The sequence below is a fragment of the Ursus americanus genome, chromosome 2, assembly GCF_024610735.1.
Source record: "Ursus americanus isolate L20-20 chromosome 2, mUrsAme1.1.p, whole genome shotgun sequence".
In the NCBI taxonomy this organism is placed as follows: Eukaryota; Metazoa; Chordata; class Mammalia; order Carnivora; family Ursidae; genus Ursus; species Ursus americanus.
Window position 1 is genome coordinate 76,577,781 of NC_142128.1, and position 19,382 is coordinate 76,597,162.

Consider the following 19,382-nt stretch of genomic DNA (forward strand, 5'->3'; position numbering starts at 1 on the left):
AGCTGGTCATTATTCACAAAAATTTATTCCTGTTGGAAAATGCACCCCAACTAAACAACTTTGCAGAGCATAATTTACTCCTAAATTCAAGAAGGCTAAAAAAAAAAGCTATTTCTGCAGGTGTATCAAAGCTTAGAGATAAAGGACTAATGAGTCTTTTTCCTCTTTGTAATAATTTAAAAATCATTGCTCTCTGTGGGTAGTTTATGGGTTTATCCAAACTGATTTTGTTCTATACGGAATTCCAAAAGAGATATAAAAACAATTTAAATAAGACTCTACTCACACCTATGCTTGTTTCTGACTCTTAATTCCCAGTAGGAGGTTATTAGGCCTTTGTCAGCCCTTATGATCTGGCCCCTCCATTTGGCAACGATGGGGACATGCTGGTCATGGAAGATGAGTTGATATGGATAAAGTCACACTGACACCTCTGACATCTTTCTGTTCCCCTTTTATGCCAAATACAGAAAAAGACTAAAAAAGCATGGGCTGAATGAACACACTGAGGGAATTAAGTATCGCTGCAGGAAACAAATCAGGTAAAAACATAAAAATTTTGAAAAGAGAATCCTTAAAAATGGAGGTAGGCTTTCCAAGTCATATTGGTAAAAGCTTCTCTTGGTCCCATCTTTGATTTCCTCCAGTTTTAGTGGGATATAACTGACAGATAGCATTGTATTAGTTTAAGGTGTATAACACAATGATTTGATATACGTATATATTGAAAAATGATTACATAAATTTAGTTATATAGTTAATAGTTTAGTCACATAATTAATTGGATTATTTCTCTGATGGTTTCTTCCTCTTATTTTCTATTCTTTTTTCCCAAGTGCTGGGCTCCTAAATTGATCTAGTTTTATTTTTCTCTCCAGTTTCTTCCTATCACTTTGTGGGAGATTTCTTCAACTTTTATCTTCTATTCCTTTTTTTTGTTGTTGTTTAAGAGAGAGAGTGAGCATGCATGCAAACAAGGGGGGGAAGGGAGAGAGGGAGGAGAGAATAGCTCTTAAGCAGGCTCCACGCTCAGCACAAGCCCGGTGCAAAACTCAGTCTCATGACCCTGAGATCATGACCTGAGCTGACATCAAGTGTTGGACGCTCAACCAGCTGAGCCACCCAGGTGCCCCATCTTCTATCCCTTTATTTCATTTTCATTCGATATCATACTTTTCATTTCCATCCGTTTCCCGTTCACTAAATGTTGCTTTTTAATAGCATTCTGTTCTGTTTCATTGACATTAATGTCTTTTATCTTCTGAGGATTTCAATCATAGATATATTTTTAAGTTTTCTTATCCCTGCTTGGTCTTTCATTTCCTCATGTATTTGTGTTTGCCTGCCTTTCAAATTAGAAATATATGGCAGTCCTTAGATGCCTGCTCATATTTAAGCGTGGGACCCTTGTGTGTATGAGTGGGGGTTGTCAACTGTGAGAATTCACTGTAGGGCGACCTGGCTGGAGTTGGTGTTGAAGAATGTGTGGTGCCATCAACTTTAGGATTGTCCTTTTGCACTTCTTTGGGTTCCTAGAGAAGTCCTCAATCTCCTGTCTGGAGAATGCCCGCAGCATTCAGCAATCAAGGAGGCAGGCTGAAGGTCTCAACATTCAGTGTATGAACTTTCCCCTAAGGTCCGCTGTCATAGGGTACCTGCGCCTTCCGCTGTCCGTGGTGTCTTCCAGCCCAGAGACTCTCTCTCAAGAATATACACGGGTAGTAAGGAGGGCACGTATTGCATGGTGCACTGGGTGTTATACGCAAGTAATGAATCATGGAACTTTACATCAAAAACTAGGGATGTACTGTATGGTGACTAACGTAATATAAAAAAAAAAAAAGAATATACACGGCTTCTGTGAGTGGAGGAGGGGCAGTGACCTAGCTTCATAGAAGGAGAAGGATATTTGGAGGTCTAAATGCTCCTTTTTTTTTTAAACATTTTATTTATTTATTTTACAGAGATAGCCAGTGAGAGAGGGAACACAAGCAGGGGGAGAGGGAGAGGAAGAAGCAGGCTCATAGCGGAGGAACCTGATGTGGGGCTCGATCCCATAACGCCGGGATCACGCCCTGAGCCGAAGGCAGACGCTTAACCGCTGTGCCACCCAGGCGCCCCTAAATGCTCCTTTTTTAAAAAGAATTCTGGTTCTGTGTTCTAAAGAAATGTTGTAGAAATTCTTAATTTGGATCTATTTATGAGTAAGAGGTTCAGCTTTCTTCACTGTATTCAGTGCAGTCTCTTCTTAATCTTTACCATAAAACCTGGAATAAGATCTTTGTTCGCATATGATCCTTTTAACTCTTTTATATTTGGAAAATTAAAATCTTCCTTTGGGGAAAATTCTTGGTTATTCTGCCATAAAAGATCATGTATTGACTTGCAGATTCAGTGGTTCGATCCTGTTCAGTCACTTGCTTATATTTCCAGAAGGCTTTCTTGTATTGGTGAAAATAAAGATGGTTGGGAAAGGGGGGTATATTTTTGTTCTTGATGTACCCTGTTTTAAAACTGGAAATCTGTCCTGTGGCATGCAAAAGAAAGCGAATTATTTTTAAAAGAAAAATTTTTTTTTAGAGAGAGAAAGAGAGAGACAGCATGAGCAAGTGGGGAGGAGGGATGGAGAGGAGGGCAGAAGGAGAAGGGGAGAGAAATCTTAGACTCCACGCCTAGTGTGGAGCCCTATGTGGGGCTCTAATGACCCTGAGATCATGACCTGAGCCAAAATCAAGAGTCAGACGCTTAACTGACTGAGCCACCCAAGGTGCCCCTGGATGGGGTCTAAATGCTTCTTAAACAAACTTTCAACCAGCCCTATTCCTGACCCCCCTTCACCCTCACTTCCAATGACACTCTTGCCATAATGCCTGAGTCTTTGGGGAAGTTCTGCTGTGAATCAAATTATTGTTTAGATTTCCCCTCTGTCACCTTAGGGTTCAGCTTTCTTTGGTCTGCCAAGTCAGTCACTGCTTTCTAGCTTTCCAATTTGTGTTACTCACCTCTCGTGCTCTTTGTCCTAATGCGCTAATGCTCTAAAAGGACCTTTCCTTTGTTGTCACTTTAGTGTGGTTTCAGCAGTGATCAGACGCAAATGTGTGTGTTCAGTCAGCCATGTTTACTGACAGCCAAACGAATGGTTTGCAAAGGCAATTAGGAATTGCTGGCTCTCGCCCAAGCTGCCCCCCCACCAAAATGGAAAAATAGTTTCCAAATCTTCAAAGCCAAGAGCTCAGAGCAATGCAGTAATCATAAAAAAATAACACTACCTAAAGGTGGGTACCATCACTACTTGGCGGAAAAGGAAAATGAAGTCCAATATCAGAGAAACAGCATGCAGAGAGGCCAGAACCCAGGGTCTCTCTGACTCCAAGGCCATACGCCACTAAATCACCCACTCCCAAGTTTCAGTGTGTGTCAGAATCACCTGGAGGGCATTTGACACAGTTCTGGGCCCTTGACCCCAGAGTTCCAGATTCGTAGCTCTTGGGTGGGCCCTAGAGAATGGATATCTTTAACAAGTTCCCAGGGGATACTGTTACTGCTGGGGATTTTGAGAAGCATGGTACTATGATTTTCTATCCTCTTTCACAATTCAGAATATGCTGTCAAACTCTACGGACATAAATGTTGGTTTTGATTTGTTCTTCATGGTCAAGGCCCATTACATTATTCACCAATTTCTTTTTTAGAGTAGGTTTAGACAGATGAAAAAGAGAGAGTTGCATTTCTATAAAAAGCCCATTTCCAGGATATAGACTTTAATACACCCCTCCCTCCCTCCTTCCTTCTGTCCTCCCTGTTCCCCACTTCAGCTCTACTCCCACCCTGGCTATCCTGCCACCCCCAGACCTCATAGATGCCAACAGGAAAAACCAAGGAAGCAGAAGTCCTTTCCAATCCCTGCTTTTGAACCCGATAGTGCCTCAAATTCAGTATCTATGAAGATTATGCCTTACTGCTGCTTATTTTAATGAGACTTAATTTCTTCATTTTTTGAAGGAAAAAAAGAAAAAAGACTCTCGTTATATGAATTTCCCTTAGAATAAAATCACCAGTCTTATGATCCTTAATTCCCCATTAGCCAACCATCTGATTAGGACGAACTGCTCATTAAGTCATGTGGCTGCACTTGTGGGTTGGGGGGGAAAGTCATTAACACACACAACATTGGCACTGAGAGCTCAAAGCAGTCCAGAGACATCCTCTTACTTCCAAGACATTAATGAGATACAGCAAGTAGAATCTCAAAAGCCAGAGAAGGAGCTCAGAAATGGAATCTTCTGCTTTCTAGGTCAAGCACAGCCCAGCAAATCCTGAGTGGTGAACCCAGTGACTTCCGCACCCACAATATTATCTGATAAGGACAGGAAGATGGGTCTTCTGAGTTATACCCTCTTGGGTTCAAGTTCTGGCTCAGCCACTTAGAGCCGTGCAGCCAGAGGCAAATTACTTTGCTGCTCTCCCCTTCCATTTCTGTCAGCCTGACAAAAGAAATATCACCCGCTCACTTCCCTGGGTTGTTGGGGGAACGAGACACTGTGTGAAAGTACCCAGAGCACTCAGAACAAAGAGACCTTCAACGTTATCGTCTCTTTCAGCTATTGACCTGGAGTCAAATGTCAGAACACGCACATCGGAGGGCATTTCACTAAGACAGCAGCCTGGAACACTAACCTGAATGGGAACTATTATCTTTTAGTGGCATAGACAGACCCAAACTTTATCATAATAGGAAAGTCCTGGACTGCAGAGAGAGGTTTTAAACCAAGCTCATCCTGCAAAAACCGAGGCCCGCAGAGTTTTTGCAAAATCTATAAATGCTAAGAACTTTGACGCATCTGCTGAAATACTGACTACGTGGTGATTCTGAACTGAGCTGCTCATAGATTAGGAAGGACTGAGGAATAAACAGAGGCATGCAGGAAGGCAGAGGGGGTGGGAGGAAGGCCTGGGAACCAGACTGAAGTCCTCGATCCATGTCATCTGGCCCACATGACAGCAACACATCTCATTTTGTTCATGTAGTATTTTTGGTCTTTGCTGCTGTAATTGCTCGTGCTTATCCTAATGTGATAATGATGAGTGGGTGCGAGGATAATGTTTATATTGGCATGGTAACTGGCAACTAACTTTTAAAATTTTATTTCCTGTGTCTTGAAATCCATAGCTGTGGATCTATCTCATTATCTGGGAAGAAATGAGTAGTAACAAGGGGAAGACAAAAAAAGTAACTACTGGGTGTCATGCTAAAGCAGATCAGAGCAGAGTAGGAGAACTCTATACTGTGGAGACAAAAAGTTGCAATTTGGAAACCTGGTTTCACTACCAACCCCAGAATAATCATTCCTCCTCTTTAAATATCTTCATATAGAATAAATAATTACCTTATAGTTTATTTTTTAGTAATGTATATAAAATGCTTATCACAGTACCTGGTACATAATAAATGCTCAATAAATACAACAATAATTAACAGCGGGCTGGTTAATGACCATCTCTAGAGTCATCATTTCCTGGAAACATTCCTTCCCTAACTTAATCATCTGGCATCTTAATTCAACAAACATTAACTGAATACTCAGGCTTGTGTGCTATGCTGAGAAGCAACATGGAGTAGTGAAAATAACTTGGTCTCTTAAAAGAAAGAACCCTATTGGCCCTGCCGCTCTCAAGGAGCAAAAATTTCTGTCCCCTTCAAGGGTCCTTTCTAGCTGGACAAAGAATCAAATTGACATGGGACAGATTAATAGGAGAAAATCAAATTCAATAGCATACATACAGGCAATCCACCCAGACATGGCAATTCCAAAGACAGCCAGGTAAAATGAGGTCTATATGTCATCCTGGAGGGATGGGGTTAGGGGTCTGGGACTTCAGAGGAAAGGAAAGCACTTCACAGGGCGATAAGAAGAACAGATATTTGGCAATCAGATGTTTGCCCTGCCATACAGATGGGTCACTCAGATAAAATTTATCTCTGCTAATAACCCTTATTCTGAGAAAGACCCCCAACTTAGATTCTCCTATGTAGTTAAGGGAAGGGCGAGAGTTTCTCTTGAGCCCACAGGGTGTTAATTGTTGTCAGCTCAAAATAATCTTCATGCTGAAGTGGCTCATCTTGGGGCGTCCTGCCCTTGGCCCCTACACCACAGATTCAAGTCATAAGAGCCTCAGTTTCCTCATTTATGAGAGAAAGAGCATAATCCCCACCGCTCAGGATTTCTGTGATGATTCAGTGAATTAACACAGCAAATGCCAACCACAGTGCTGGCTTGGGATAGATCTAAAATAAATCTTAGTCTTCTTTCTCGACCCACCCAGGGTTAATATCCCTCCATTCAGCACCCTGAGACTCAGGTCCCCTCAGCTCTTGGCTTTGAGTGGGTACAGCCCACTGCGATATGGAGGCTTGTGCTTTTCTTTAAACAGAAGACTTTCTGGAGTGCAGGAATTATGGTGGTCATTTCAGGGACATCTTTCTACTCCTGCATGCAGTGAGTGCTCAGAAAGTGCTGTCGGCTAACTATTGAAGAGACTGTCCCAAAGAGGTGAGTTTATAATGTGGGTGGGCTTTTTCCACACCCCACAACCATTTCTCTGACACCAGCTGGGTGTCCTACAATTCCACTCCATTCTAAGATTGTCCGCCAGGGACAGCACCAGATTCCACAGGTTAAGGGCTCAGCCCCATGAGACTGCTCCCACTTAAGATGCCATTTGCCAGTCCAGATGGCTACTTGTACTTCTGACAATGGTTCCCATGAATCCCTCCTTGGGTTCGATTAATTTGCTAGAGCGGCTCACAGAACTCAGGAAACCTGTTTACTCACTAGATTCCTGGGTGATTACAAAGGATATTAAAGGATAGGGGTCAATAGCCAGATGAATAGATACACAGGGTAAGGCCCTGAACAAAGGAGTGTCTGTCCTCCTGGAGTTTGGGGCCTGGCATGGCACTTGGAAGTGTTCTGGTTCACCAACCTAGAGGCTCTCCAAACCCTCTCTTTCTGGGTTCTTATGGAGGCTTCGTTACATAGGCATGATTGATTAAATCATTGGCCATTGGTGAATGAAGTCCATCTTCATCCCTTCTTCCCTCCCAGGAGGCTGGTTGGGGGAAGGGGAAGTGGGGGGGGGGTTGAAAGTTCCAACCTTCTAATCACGTGATTGGCTCTCCTGGCAACCAGCCCAGATCCTTAGGTGCTTCCAAAAGTCACCTCATTCATACAACAAGAGACACCTTTATTGCTATCAGCACAGGAAATTCCAAGGGTTTTAGGAGCTCTGTGCCAGAAACAGGGAAGAAAACCAAATATATATATTTACTATTACAAATCATAATATCACACAAAGGCCTCACAACGTGGTCTCAAACCAGGAACATCACTTGCTTGGGCAATTGGTAGAAATGAAAATTCTCAAGCCCACTCCAAATCTACTGGCTCCAAATCTCTGGGGGTGAGACCCAGGAATTTGTATCTCTTCAAACTCTCCAGGTGATTTTGAGGCATCTTCAAGATTTGAGAAACACTGCTTTATACCACAGGGATCCCCCACTCTTTCCCTAATAAGTTGTGAGTATAATGCTCCATTCCAAGGGAGGAGGATGGTCGGAGGGGGAAAAAAATACTGGGCCATACTGAGGAAGCAGGAGGAGGCCAAGAAGGCAGCTAACCTTACCCCACTAGACAGAACAACGACAGTGAAGCCAGGAGAGAATGAGGGAATGATCCCACAGGTCAGTGGTACCTTGATGCAGGGGACAGAGATACGAACGACTCCACTCCGCTCCGGATGTCCTATGGGCACTGTGTTCTCATTCCTCCCCAAGGTGGACAGCCATTCCCCTGAGCACAGAAATCAGGGAATATTCCCTACTTCATAGCCAGAAAAGCCTGAAAACTCTCACTTAATATCTTGCTAAGAATAGCACAAATTCCTATACCACGCTGAAACTCTGCTGTGTTGGTGAATGTCACTTAACAAGCAAAAGTCTTACAGGGGAGACAGAAGGTTATTTTCAGCTATTTCTCATCTGTCGAATAAAACAACAGCTCCCACTCCACGGTAACCCATTAACCATGCAGTCTGTGCCACCTCATTTCAACCAGTGTTTTAATAGCACCACAGATAAAAGCATAGCAATTTCCACAGGCAATTACCTCTGCAAATGAATCAAGAAGGTCAGACACAGGTTGGAAAGGTCTCCAAATAATTTGCTACTTTCACTTATTTTGTGCTTGCTGAGTTCCTGATTGTAAAGAGACAAACACTTAGTTACAGTTACACCTGGCTAAAAAGGTAGACCGGTTTGCAGGTTTTCTAACCCAGGTCTTGCTTGAGTCATAACAAGAGCCCTACGTTTATATTTCTCCAATATGAGTCATCAAAGAGAATCTAATTAACAAAGCCATTTAAAGTAACACACAATTTTTAAAGCCATTTAAACAGGTGTGTTAACCTTAACTGGGCTCATTTTCCAATAGTAGTTATAACTCCCAAAGTTAGAAGCTCTCAGAAAGCTGAAATTTTGTTTTTCTTCTACATCTCAAAACAACTGCAAATAAGAAAAGGAAAATTCTTTTCAAAAGGCACTACTATCACCATGGTGAATTACATTGGAACAGCACAATGACTGCACAAAATGTCTTTTAAAGAAATACCCCTTCCAATAATAGTAATAGAAAGAAATTCAAATCACTTTCTCCCCTGTTGACAACTCTGATCTTGGCACTTCAGCATCTGGTGATTTTCCTCCTTGAGTGACCTGCAGTCTTCGTTTCTCAAAGGCAGCGCTGGAATTACATGCTGCTAAGTGACCCTGTAGTTTATAGTGCCTCTCTCCACACTGCCTCCAAATTAGTAACTACCCCGAATGATCGCACCCCACCCGGCTTTTTGCTACACGGGATGCCGAGGAGTCGAGAGAATCGTAAACTCTTGTACTGGACAGAGCTTTCCTTCTTTCGTGAGTCAGTGGTCCTCATTCCGACTTTGCTATCTAACAGCTGTAAGTCAAGTGACTTCACCCCTTGTGCCCAGGAGGCCCAAATATTTGTTTAACAAAAGGAATAAAAACAGTAATAATAACAACTGGAACGTATACAGCTTTTAGGATGTACAAATCACTGTTCCGATCATTTTGCATACATGATTTATCTTAATGGTAAATACTATTATTATCTTCCTCTTACTGATGCATCTGAGTCAAGAATGTTTAAGTGATTTGCCCGAAGTCACACAGCTGGTAAATGGCAGATGGAGGATTCGCATGCAGCCAGGCTGACTTGGGAGCCCGCTCCACCACGGTACCAGACGCCTCTCTTAAACACTCGTCTACGGTGTGCCAGACACTCCTCCGGTGCCTCAAATACACCAACTCACTTAAGTCCCTTGACAGCCCTGTGAGGAAGGGACGATCATGAGCCTTATTTGCAGATGGGCCACAGAGAGGTTAAGTAACGTGGCTAAGGTCACACAGCTAGTAAGTATAGAGCTGGATTCAAACCCAGTCCATGCCTTGAACATTTATACCAGGGTTTCTCAGCCACGGCACCATGGATATTTTGGGTCAGCTAATTCCCACTAAGAAAGTGGGGAACTTTCTTTTTTATGTTAAGATTTGACTTACAAGCCTTCTTTGTTGTACAGAAAGTAAAAATGCTTTGGCGTAACTAGCAGCCGCTGACGGTTGACTCACTGACCACAACAGCCCATGCTCAGCAAGAATCTTACACGAGAACCTAACAGGACTTAACAATTTTGTAGGGGTGAAGTCCCCAAGTTGATGGTGGATTTTAAAGAGGGACCAAATGGAGGAAGGCAGAATGTCACCGGAACTATTCTTTGGCTCTTTGGGTGGGTGGGGTCCTGTGGTTGGTATCACAGATACCCTTTATTACTATTATTACCTTTATTACTATTATTATTTAAACTGCTACCAGTGAGCAGTCCAACCAATCTGAGCAGTTCTTTCTTCGCAGGTTATTTTGGTCTTAATCATCTTCTCCTTCATCATCAATTTTTCTTTTCCTCTTTTACCTGCCCACTTCCTTAGTTTTCTTCCTCTTCTTCCTCCCCATCCCCTTATCTTCATCACCTTCTCCATCATGTCCAAAGTCTTCCTCCCCACTGACTTCACCTGCATCCTCCCCCCTTTTACACCTGCTTCTTCCTCTTCATCTTAGTGGTTATCAAACTCCTCCGCCGCCTCCTCACCACCCTCATCCTCCTCCTCTTCTTCGTCCTGCTCTTCTTCGTGCACACCATTCACCTGGGCATCTGAACCAGGGGCTTCTAGATCCTCGTGGCGCCAGCCATCCAGGTAGGTCAGCGAGGGAAGATGCCCTCTCCCTAGCCATTCAGACTAGCAACCCCACAGTTAAACAGGTCCAGGCTTTTCAGACATTCCTACTTTTTCAAAGGTTCCAAGGTGCTGATACTTTGCAGTAGAATGCACTAAAGTTCAGATGTGTGGGATTTGAAAGGTTTTCTGCTAACCTGTCCAGACCTCCAAAGATGCTATTGTCCCCGAGCTCAAGTTTTTTTTTTCAATTTAGGTAGCTGGGGGAGATGGGAAACTGAAATCAAGCCTGCACTTAGGAAACTGAGCAACTCTAAGTTCACAAATTCAGGGTTCAGCCTGCAATTTTCCCGTCATTCGATCATTCATCCAACAGCTGCAGAAGTCTGGTTCCTCCGCGCCAGGTGGAGCCGCCTCTTCACGTCCATCGTTCCCTCTAACCCACTCTTCAAACTTCACTTTCCGCAGAAGGGCGGAGGGGTGTCAGACATCCGGCCTGTGCCGGGAGGGCCCTCGGACGGTCCCAAGCAGCGGGCAGGGGAGCGGAGCCCCCGGAGCCAAGTGACTCCCGCGAGCCGAGGGAATCCGCCGAGGGAAGGGGCAGGAGCGCTGCGCTGGCCTCACTACACTGCGCTGAGATGTGGGGGGCAGCTCGGCTTGACTTGGCCCGATGCTGCCTTCCCGTGAATAAATAAACCTGCCAAATAAGGAAGTGGGACAAGAAAAAGGACTTCACGGGATCTAAAGTCCCTCTGATCTCCAAGAAATGACTATGATTATGAATTATGATTATGGAATTAGATAGAAAAATTGAAGTGGAGGTTCACACACCAGGTCTATTCATGATGATAAAAACTCGGCCTTTCTCATCTTCTTAGAGACAGAAAGACAATTTTCAGCCTAATGGTGATGTCCATAATTGACTTGAAGGACTTCTTATAAACCCAGATAACTGTCTCCCACAAAGATTTCGATCAGGTAGAAATAATTTTCCTGCTGTAACCCACACCATGAGTCTCTGCTGCTTCCCTCCCACTAAATCCGACACATCATAGCAGTCAGAGCTCTGGAGTCACACTGACTGAAGGGCTAAATACTAGCTCTGCTACTTATCTGCTGTGTGACTTGGGGCCAAGCACTTGATCTCTCTGAGCTCCATTTTCCCCATCTGTGCAAAGAGGGGATAATGCCATCCTTGGTGAGGATTGAAGGTGGTGACTTGATGAGGTGCTCTACGCAATACATGTTCAACGCATGCCAGTCGTGGCTATGTTGTTATTATTCAAGATTCAACTCAACACAGAACATAACTCTTCCAGAAGCCTCCAGAACCATCGCATCTAACTACCCCCACTTCTGCTCCTCCGTGTAACTCACGTGTGAAATCGACAGCCCTCAGATGGGTCCTGTGTACCTGGAACCATCATGACCACGGTTCTCAACCAGAGGCCAGATTAGAATCATCAAAATCGCTTTTTTAAAGTTATATTTTCCTGGGTTTAATTACACTCAGGGGTGAAGTGGGGTGAGAAAGGGTGAGCCAGCAGATTTTTTAAAACTCCCATGATTCTTATAGGCCCATTATCTCAACCCCATCTGTGAGCCTCTAAATCATCTGCGAGGAACCACTGGATGCCTTGTTTTAAGAAAGTCTGGTTACGTTCCACTATTCTAAAAATGTTTAAGGAAAGAAATACATTGCCTTTATGAAATGGATTATAAACGAGCAGGCTTAGCCAAGAAGCAGTTAATGCTAACAGGGTACTGATGATTTAAAAAAATAAGAGAGGGAGTGCAGTTAATTGAAGAAACTAGTAACTTTTGAACTTTTTGCTAGTTAAGAAGATATAATCATAGGCTGGATTCCGATTTTACAGAGACTAGGAAAAAATTGCATGCTTGACTTTTCTTTTCTCACTTGAAAGAGGAAAGATTAAGAAATAGTATGTAGAGAAAAAAGGTAATTTTAGGCCTTGAAATGAGCAAGGTCAATATTTTTCATGAAGAGAGATGGCTAAGGGGGGCTGGCCAAATGTCAGGAGGAGGACACAGAGCCTTCACCAGGGTTATGAGCAGCCAAGCCTTGAGTGTCCGCCATGATACTTTGGACAAGCCAAGGGCCCTGGGCTTCTGCCCTGAATCAACTGGGGCTGCCAGACAGTCAAGATTACCCTGAGGGGAGAGAGAAAAAGAAAAACTAAGCTAAGCAGTGGTGGATATGTTGAGTAAGGGAGGAAAAAACCCAACATTCAACTTGTATTGAGAAGATATGTACGTAACTTGATAAATTGGCCCAAAAAATAGCAATCAGAAATTATTGGATTCTATTCTTCTCTTGACAGTATTGTTGCTAACAGAAAAGGCCCAAGTAGTAAATTCCTGCAGATTTCTGATTCAGTTTCACCACACCATTACCACTGAACAGTTGACTTCGTGGTAGCTATCAGGACTGTAAGAACAGTGCTCATAAAAACATAATCAGCCTTGAGATAAGCAGAAGAAACCATCCCCAGAGAATTCTCCTGGAGGAGCAATGCTGAGGATAGAAGGAAGCACGTGGGAAGGGATTCCAGACAATAGAACTAACATCTCCCGAGATGCAGAAGACAGGGATGAGGACGATGTGGGCTAGGGGACAAGTGAGGTTATTTAGCTTCAATGTTAAGTACACGGAACAAAGTCTGCATTTAACTGATCCCATTTGGGGAACTGGGTGAAGAAAGCCCTCCTGCATGAGAAGGTGCCAGAACTTAGTCGTGAGTTATTCTGGTGAATGAGGGAGTGAGGGTAAGTGGAAAATTCTGGGCAAACCAAACAGTATGGCCAAGCCTGGATGGTTGAGAGAACAAGTTTTGTCTGAGGATCTGCACGTCTCCCAGCATAGCTGGTTCCTAGAGTTCAAGGTTAGTGGTGGGGTGACCCTAAGGAGGAAGTTGGCATTTTGACGAGACCCGCATCATGAAAGGCATCCTTAGGTTTTATCCTATAGGCAGTGGAGCTCCTTATTTATACCAGGAATCTCCACCCTTGGGCTGAGCACAGACATGGCAACCTCAACCAGCACCCAACAAACAGAATTTGCTCTGCTCACAGGTTCTAGGAAAAGGGTCAGGGCAGTCCACCAACTGGCTTGCTCATTCTGACAACTGGCTTACGGCCAAGGGAGACACTACCCACCTCAATATTTATGAGTGATCCACTGGTATCACCATACCTTTCAAACTGCTAATTTGGTTTGTCAAGATGGGGCATCCTATTGCTATTATATTAGCTCTGATACAAAATGTCGGCTAGTAAAGTTTTCAAATTGCCATAGCTTCTGTAGCTTTTGAAATAGTTCCCAACCTCATTCAGCACAGAGGGAGGGGTTTCAGAAAGATGTGTGCACTGAGTGAGGTCCACGAGCTACACAAGTGCTAGTAAATGCAAGACCAGACCTAGACTCCCATCCAGCATATTATACACAGGGGCGGAGATGCTGATTCCACGACAGCCCTCTAATTCCATTCTACAACTAAGATTTCAGCTCCACTCAGAGAGGCTTTTCCGAGCCAAGCAACCCTCCGGATGCCTCTCTAAATCTAAAAGGAGGGATGCAGAGCGCCTGAGAAGTGGCAGGCTTGGTTGGCCCCAGGAAGGTCACTGTGACATTGCCATCAATGGGAGGAGGAAAAAGGAAGTTCTGAGGGGCCCACAGTTATAGAAAGCACAGATAAATAGTCTCTACTCTGCCCTGAGAGGCAGGATTGCAACCCTGGGCTGCTCCCCAGTGGGGTTCTGTGGGGGAGAAAGCAGAACAGCCCCTGAGGGGAAGGAGTATTTTGCCACTGACGTTTAGAAGTGCCAGCTCATGGTGTTAACAGAAATGGTCCAACTTTCAGTGGATACTTTAATAGTTCTAAATTCTCTACTAACAATGCATGAGTGTGGACCATTCCCAGCCTCTTCTTGCACTTGGGTCGGTCCTGCTCCCCCGGTCCCTGGTGCAGCAGACGGGCTGGGGTATCAGAATGATAAAAGTGAGCCCCATTCGGCACATGGCTAGTCAATCAGCAGTAGCATACGCTCTGCCGCTTAGGCACTGCAGGCCATGTGCCCTCTTTGAGACTAAAAACAGTTCAGCTATTAATGCAGAAATGAATGGGTTTTCAGATAATCACTTCCGTCTAATGGCCAAACTTGATCTCTTTATTTATTCATTTATTCCACAAACATCTACCAAGCATCTCCCTTACGTTAGGCGTGGTGCTATCACTGAGGTCCAATGTCTGACGAGACCAGTGTCTATATGAATAGACAAAGGAGACACAGAGTGGTCAGGGTGCAATCTAGACTTGGGGGCGGGGGGTGGGGCGTGGGGAGTGGGGGGGTAGGGGTGGGCAGGGTGTGCAGCATGCCCAGAGAACAGTTTTGAAGAATAATTAGAGTTGGGGGTATGGCAGTGGAGTGGGAAAGGAAGATTCTCAGGCAAAAGAAACTGGTCCAGCCCTGGGGCACAGGGTACGGATGGGGGGCAGTGTGAGAGGAGGCTGGACAGGTGCGCAAGGGCTGGGCCTGAAGCCCTAGGTCAGCCTAAGATGCTTGGATTTGCACAAATCAAGACTTGCTCATCAAACCCTTAGCGTGCGTTCTGCACCGGTGGACATTTTCAGAGCTTCATTAAATATAATGAGGGTGCGGACACTGCCCTTTGCTGAAGAATTTTTTTTTTTAATTTTTTATTATGTTATGTTATTCACCATACAGTACATCCTTAGTTTTTGATGTAATGTTCCATGATTCATTGTTTGCGTATAACACCCAGTGCACCATGCAATATGTGCCCTCCTTAATACCCATCACCGGCCTATCCCAGACCCCCAACCCCCTCCCCTCTGAAGCCCTCAGTTTGTTTCCCAGAGTCCACAGTCTCTCGTGGTTCATTCCCCCTTCTGTTTACCCCCCCCTTCATTCTTCCCTTCTTTCTACCGATCTCCCTGCTATTCCTTATGTTCCACAAATGAGTGAAACCATATGATAATTGTCTTTCTCTGCTTGATCTATTTCAGAATTTACATGTACTTGGTTATTTCCATCATTGAAGTTTTAGCGCTTTGGTGAAATCCTTGCAGAGTCATGAAGTCACTGCAGATAAATCAGCCAATCTGTAAAGAACATGGATTGAATGCCCACCTTCCTCAACGACCTTTGCTCTTTCTTCTCAGTCCTGCCACGCAGGCTCAACATTTCAATATCATTTCTGCACACCCTTTCTCATTTTAGTTACCCCTGTGTCCATTTGCCCCCTTCCATTCCTGCTGCCGCTTCTGGTGTGCAGAGCCATCCCTTCTCAAAGGACCCGAGCCCTCATCCTCTCTCCAGTCCCTCCCAAGCCACCTCAAATTTTGCTTCTACACAGCGGGAGCCAAGTATTGAAGATATTCTTTGGATTCCAGCATTCCTGGCTCCAAATTTCAGAGGTTCCCCACTGAACTCAGCATCCGGCCCATCCTCCTACCGGTGGTGCCCAGGCATGTGGCTCCAACGTGCCTCCGCCCACTTGTCTTCCACCACTCACGCTCACGCAGCTATGCCCCGGACCACCGTTCTTCGCATGCACCCTGCATTCAGGATTGGTTCCAAGGGTGTGCAACCCGTGCCGTCCCGTGACCTCTGCCCTTGGAAGGTCCCACGCTTGGGCGAATGCTCTGGCTGCCCTGTCTTGAAATTCACAATGGTTTGTGAACAAAGGGTCTAGCATTTTCGGTTTGCACTGGGTGCCACAAATACCTTGCCTATGTTGCCTGCCTTACTTCCCCATCTTTACTCATGATCTCCCCATAGAAAGGACCTTAACCGCCCACTTCTGCCTGAACCTGACCTCTCTGTCAAGGCCCAGCTCAAATGCCATCAAGTCTTTATCAGCCGCGCTTATAGTAGGCTCTCCTCTGGGCTCCCCCTCCAGCACTTCACTTTTACTTCAAGCTTTAGCACTTGTCACACATAACTCACGATGTAGTTGTCTGGAAACGTGCCTCCTGGCCCTCACCACAGGGAAGGCAAGCTTCTCTAAGGATGGGGGTGGCAGCCATATTCTTTCACGTCTGTTGCTCCTCAGTGCCCGGCACAGAGAAAACCCTCAACATATTCCTGATGAACTGAATTTCCCTGCCCGGAATAACCCAGTGATTTCTCAGCCACCAGGGCCTCTTCTTCCTGCGAGCGGCTCCTGGCCCCTCCTGGTTCTACTGACAGTACCCATGGTAACTTCTGGCCCTCTCCGAAACAATGGTAATGTGAGAATGGGCACCAGGCAGTCACTTACTTGAGGAGAGCGAAATGATTCTAGAATTAGTCATGCACATGAAAAGCAGTCTGGGTGAAAAGGAGGGGGGACAAAACCAATCTAAATTTGAAAGTTCATAGGCCAGCAAAAGTTTCCACAAAAGAGAACTGATTCCCAGTTGTGCATAAAACTGTTCCTAAAGTAACTGGTATGCCCAAGAGGCTTCCTGAGGTTGAAGACTTCTGCCAAAAGAGTAGCCGGTGCAGTTCAGCCTAAATGTATTCCCCTAAGGACCATAATGCATCCAGAAAAGGCCCAACTATGACATGCGCTCTCCCCACATTTTTCTTACAACACATCTTAATCCGGTCTGGTCTTTTTCTTGCTTAAAAGCCTTCCGACACTCTCCTTACTGGAGAACAGAGTCCAAACACCTTAGTAAAAAATAGCTAACATTTATTGAGTGCTTTCTTTATGCCAAGTACCATGTCAAGCATTTTACAGAGCTCATCTCATTGAATCCTAACAGACCTAGATAACAGGCACTACACTTCAATCCCTAGAGAGGTTAAGTAACTTTCCCCAAATCACACAGGAACCAAGGGGTAGAGTGAAGATTTGAACCAGGTGGTCTGAGGCCTGGGCATTCCATCCCTGCACCAGGCCTTGCCTACCCAGGCAGGTGCCAGCTCTCACACCTCTCCTCTGTCCCCTGCCCCTCACTGAATCCCTTTGGCCTTCGTTCCATACCCTGATTGTGCCCAGTTCCCTCCATCAGTCTCTGAGCCTTTGTCCCCAGCATGTCCCTTATTCTGGTGAATATGACAGCCTCCACTCGGGTCTCGAATTTGAGTCTTAGGACTCCTTTCCGCTCTTAAAACACTGATACTACAAAGAGCTTTTGTTTACCATGTTAGAACTTAAGTCTGAGAAAATTTTAAAATATTCATTTATCCACTTAAAAATAATGACATGTTCATTATATGTTAACATAGATAACATACTTTACAAAAACAGCAATACTGTCCAAAACATTAAAAAATTAGTAAGAAGAGTGTTACTGCTTTACATTTTTAGAAACCTTTTAAATGTCTGGCTTAAGAGATGACAGCTAGATTTTTACACCTGCTTCTGTCCTCGACTGAAGTGGTATGTTGTACTGGTTCAAGTATATGAAGAAAAGCCAATCTCACACAGGTATGTAGTTGGAAACGGGAGGTATATATATTTTTTTTTAAAGATTTTTTTATTTATTTATTCGACAGAGATAGAGACAGTCAGCGAGAGAGGGAACACAAGCAGGGGGAGTGGGAGAGGAAGAAGCAGGCTCATAGCAGAAGAGCCTGATGTGGGGCTCGATCCCAGATCACTGGGATCACGCCCTGAGCCGAAGGCAGACGCCCAACCGCTGTGCCACCCAGGCGCCCCAGGGAGGTATATTTTAATAGCCCTTTCAGACAACTAAGGACACTCTTCTTTGATACTATCCTAAAATTCAACAAATAGTAATTTTTTCCAGTTTAATATGGAATCTGAAATCATATCAATGAACTTTTCATACTGTGTTACATGAATACATTGATCTACTTTGTACTTTGAATGGATCTTTTACCCACGTATGATTTTGTGACATCACACATTGGTCATTCGGAAAATATGAGTTCATAAGTTATGCAGATCTTCCAAAAGTCAACACTTTCCATCAAAGAATACCAAAAAACCGTATTCATTAATATCACTATCGACTGCATCATACAGTCTTTAGTATTGGAAACTGTCACACTCGTGAGGGCAGTTACTTGTTTTCCGTAATTCTAATTTTCCTGGAAAGCTTTAATTTCATAATTGGCAACAAATACTGTCAGTCGTTTTCCTTGATGTGATGGGCTCACCTCACTGATTTTCATGAAAATGTCTGCCAAATACCCAAGTCTGGAAAGCCATGCTTTGTGCGTCAGTTTTTCTTTCGAGTAAGAATGGTGGTGAAACAGCAAGAAAGGAGACCCTGTTGCAGCTTGGAATCCAATTGCACAATTGCTTTTCCTTGGAACGACCGTATTTCAGTATACATAATAAGTTCTTTACGTATGCTTCCCATTTTGCCACACAGAATATTAAAATAGATACTCAAGGGTCAACTTTTACTAAATTTAACTATTCTTAACACTTCATCAAGGGCATTCTCCAGTAAAATCACATTTTTTTTTTAAACAAGTGCCTGACAGTGAAGAATTCAATGACAACTAATGCAGTTTGGGACTGCCTTGATTCATGCTAAGGAGCTGGCTATTTGCACACCATTGCTTTTGTACCATCAGTGCACAGTATGAACACAGTAAAACAGGCAAACAACGTCTTTGCATTATTACGTAAATAGTTGTGACCTCGCAAACTCCTTGAGGTCTTGGGAACCCCAGGGATACAGAGATCCTGCTTTGAGAACTGTCGCCCTTACATACCTCTTTAGAGCCAATTTGAATGCTCCTTCCCTGAAAATCTTACCACCCCTCCTTCTGAGCCACCGCTGTAATTTGCACAAACATCTGGCATAGTACTTATAATATTTTATGACGTATAGTTAATTATATCGTCTTTCTCTCCTACAACTGTAAGTTTCTCTAGGCAGAAACCATGTCTTATTTATCTCTGAATACCAAGTCCTTAAGAGTGCCAGGCACATAGTAAGGGCTTGATAAATGCTGTTGAATGAATGAATAACTTGTACGGTAGATTGTGTTTTCTAAAGATAGTTATGACACTATGTCCCATCACATTTCCTCTTCTATATTCTTGCCACACACTCATCCACAG

General features: G+C 44.1%; 1 protein-coding gene and 1 pseudogene across 1 annotated transcript in view; both read right to left on the reverse strand.

The window, feature by feature from the left end:
* KCNH1 (potassium voltage-gated channel subfamily H member 1) overlaps nucleotides 1-19,382 on the reverse strand; it is a 337,006-nt gene that overhangs the window by 119,257 nt on the left and 198,367 nt on the right. The gene's annotated exons all lie outside the window — the stretch shown is intronic.
* Nucleotides 9,999-10,734, reverse strand: LOC123785872 (acidic leucine-rich nuclear phosphoprotein 32 family member B pseudogene; annotated as a pseudogene).